This window comes from Capra hircus, chromosome 2 (genome assembly GCF_001704415.2).
Source record: "Capra hircus breed San Clemente chromosome 2, ASM170441v1, whole genome shotgun sequence".
NCBI classification, from domain to species: domain Eukaryota; kingdom Metazoa; phylum Chordata; class Mammalia; order Artiodactyla; family Bovidae; genus Capra; species Capra hircus.
The window spans coordinates 95,196,082-95,199,962 of record NC_030809.1 but is presented as its reverse complement, the minus strand read 5'-3'; the positions used below and the strand labels follow the sequence as shown (position 1 = coordinate 95,199,962).

The 3,881-nt window shown below is 36.2% G+C and overlaps 1 pseudogene across 1 annotated transcript; it reads left to right on the top strand.

The window, feature by feature from the left end:
* Positions 1,990-2,876, top strand: LOC102174439 (annotated as a pseudogene). Its single transcript, XR_001919577.1, has one exon. The product of XR_001919577.1 is annotated as a ferritin light chain pseudogene (transcript).

Genomic DNA, 3,881 nt, shown 5'->3' with positions numbered 1-3,881 from the left:
CTCAGAGGTAGCTGTTTAAAATGATTATATAAGATCATTTGATGGATTTATAGGAACAAATCTTTTTTATATTATAAAAGAAAGCATTTTAAACTAAACATCTTCATTTTTTTTCCTTCCCTTGAGAAGCAAAAATCAAATGGATCACTAGCTGTAGCTGGAATTGTTGAAAAAAACCCTCTATTAATGTCACAAAAATGATACTTTTAACTATTTGTTGCCAGCTCAGAACTCAATGTCCTAAAAATACATAAGTCATTGTAAAGATAAAATATGATACTGATATGATAATATATGATACTGATATGATTTGTATAAAGAATTTTCTCAAAGTATCATACCCATTATTATATGATGAAAATATGTATATGCATTTACATAAACATTACAATCATAGAAATTCATTGCACATACACTTTGTTATTAAAAAAATTTTTTTTTACCTGAAAGTGCTTCTGATTGATTGTTAAATTTAAAAGCACAATTTTGTTGTCTATTTATAATGAAAATAAGTAAATACCTATAGTTTAGGAATGGATTTGGAAGATAAAAGAAAAAGTGTTTATGCCATTGTACAATATTTGTTAATGCTATACTGTAATAAAAATAGAAAAATATTTAGTCCTAAAATAAATGACTGTTTTTCATATGTGGTTGTATATCAGAATTAACAGGGGTGCCTTTCAGAAAAACAGACCCCCTCATTTGAATACTATTAAGTTGAAATTTTAGGAAGTGGTGCCATGGATTCTGTATTTTTTAAAGACAGTTTTTACTTTTGTGTTTAGAGGACTATAAATGTGGTGATTACTGAGCGCTCTCTCTGTCTGGGTCTCTGCATTGATCTAGAAGAGGATGTGGACAGTAGAAAATTTTCCTACACCACAGGCCACTACACATGTCCCCCAAGTCTCTTTGTAGCAATCAATGATTTGAATGTTCAAAATATCACCAAACTGAGATGTATTTACAGATCTTTTTTCAGGCAAACAACAACAGAAAAAAAAATTGAAAAGATTGATGAAGATGTTAAAAACCATGGTTAGTGTTCAAGAAGGCATACAGATGGCCAATAGGCACATGAAAAGACGCTCAACATTTCTAATTATCAGAGAAATCCAAACCAAAACTATAAGTATCACCTCACACCAGTCAAGAGGGCCATCATTATAAAGTCCACAAATAAATGCTAGGAAGGTGTGGCAATAAAGAGAACACTTCTACACTGTTGGTGGGAATGCAAACTGGTATAGGAATTATGGAAAACATTTTGCAGGTTCCTTTAAAAAAATAAATAAAGTTACCATACGATCCAGTACTCCTACCCCTAGGCATATATCTGGAGAAAACTCCAATTTGAAAAGCTAACATGCACCTCAATGTTCAAAGCAGTACTCACAATAGGTAAGACATAGAAGCAATCTAAATGTCAATCATTAGGTGTATAAAGAAGATGTGGTACATATATATACTATGAAATATTACTCAGCTGTTAAAAAAAGAATGAAATAATGCCATTGGAAGCAACATGGATAGACCTAGAGACTGTCATACCAACTGAAGTAAATCAGAGAGAGAAAGACAAATATGTGACATTGATTTTATGTGGAATTTAAAATATGATACAAATAGACTTATTTATAAAACAGAAACAGACTTGGGCACATAGAAAACAACTTTACAGTTACCAAAGGGGAAAGTGAGGAGAAGGATAAATTAGGACTTGGATAAATATAAAAGACTATATATATATATGTATATATATATATACACATACATACAATAGACAGCCAACAAGGTCCTGCTTTATAGCACAGTGACTATATTTAATATCTTATACTAACCTACAAGTGAAAAGAATAGAAAAAATACATATATTAATCTATAGATAGATATTAATAGATATATCCAAATTTCATTGTTATACACCAGAATCTAACACATTGCAAATTAAATACTTAAATTGTATATTCCAATTTAAAAAAAAAAGAAGCTCGAAGTGCGCTCGGCGGCCCCGCGGATCTGTCTCTTGCTTCAACAGTGCTTGGACGGAACAGACCCAGGGACGCCCCTTGCTCCAGCCTCCGACCACCCTCCAACCTTTTTTCCAGTCGCAACCTACGGAGTCAGCCACTCAGCTGTCCGCGATCACCGGGACCAGCCCCCATTTTTTAACTCCTTATTATTACCGACCAATCATGAGCTCCCAGATTCGTCAGAATTATTCTACCGAGGTGGAGGCCGCCGTCAACCGCCTGGTTAACATGCAACTGCGGGCCTCCTACACCTACCTCTCTCTGGGCTTCTATTTCGACCGCGACGATGTGGCCCTGGAAGGAGTGGGTCACTTTTTTCGCGAATTGGCCAAGGAGAAGCGCGAGGGCGCGGAGCGTCTCTTGAAACTGCAAGACCAGCGTGGCGGCCGCGCCCTCTTCCTGGACGTGCAGAAGCCATCTCAAGATGAGTGGGGTAAAACCCAGGACGCTATGGAAGCCGCCCTTCTCGTAGAGAAGAACCTGAATCAAGCCCTGCTGGATCTGCATGGCCTGGCTTCTGCCCGCGGAGACCCCCACATCTGTGACTTCCTGGAGAACCACTTCCTAGATGAGGAAGTGAAACTCATCAAGAAGATGGGTGACCACCTGACCAACCTCCGTAGGCTGGCTGGTCCCCAGGCTGGGTTGGGTGAGTATCTCTTCGAAAGGCTTACCCTCAAGCACGACTAGGAGCTTCTGGAGACCAGTGGCCATTGAAGAACCCACCTAACATCAGGGCTGCCTGAAGCCCCTCTCTGCAGCCACTAGGCAGCTTTTTAACACCCTGGAGCCCTCTCTCAAGCCTTGGACCAAATGGAAACAATAAAGCTTTTTGCAGCAAAAAAAATAAAAAATAAAAAATAAATAAAAAAAAAGAAGCTAAGGTTAGTGCTGACTGTTTTAAAGAACAATAAAGATTCCTGACTTAGTGAAAAGAGTGAAAATTAAGATATTTCACATAATCTTTAATGTGTATTAAATATGTAACCCAGCTACAGGGAGTAGTTTATGTATTTGTAACAAAGAGAATCAAAAAGAGAGACAGCCCTGTGAGAGTTTCTTAACATGGTTAGTTGCAGTGCATTCTAATAATGTGCTATTCCCATCCTGTGCTTTTCCCAAAACCACAGTGTCTGTTTGGATCTTTAGGCATTAAGAATAAAAACACTGAATACATTTGTATGAGGCACGTCCAATTCTCTGGAAGTTTGAACTCCTCCTCTCCACAGTCTGAATTTCAAATAATCTTAAAAGTTGATAGCCTCGTTTGGAGCTCTATGCTCTTGACTTGTTGTGATTTGTAAATCATTCTGAATCATCATAAAAACTGCTTTATTGTACGAATGAAAGCTACTGGATTTCCATCTTTTAAGTAGTATTTCTGCTTCTCATAGTGAGAAAAGTTCAACAGCTCAGTGAAGCATATGCATTTATAATTGTATTTATTTTGAGGGTATCTATTTCTCACTAAGTTACAGTCTATTATGCTAAATTCAAAGAAAATACTAATAGAGTATTTTAATTTGTGAATTAGCATACAACATTTATTTATTTTCTCCCAGTAAGAAGTATTCATGCAGTGAAATAAAAGTATCATTTTTTTTTAACCTACAATTTTAACAGATGCTAGATTCCCTCGTTTTTATTTTTCTTTCTTTCTAATGGCTTTGCTGCATTCAGTTGGACTGTTTCTTTTTCCTATACTTGCTGTTGTTTGAACTATTTAGAAATTTTAAAGTATCACTGTGAAACCATTTAAGCCCAAGAACAGTAACCCTAAAGCAAATAGTATGGATAAGACCAAAGAATAATTTCTAGAACTTTTACATTAGATGAGAAAATACT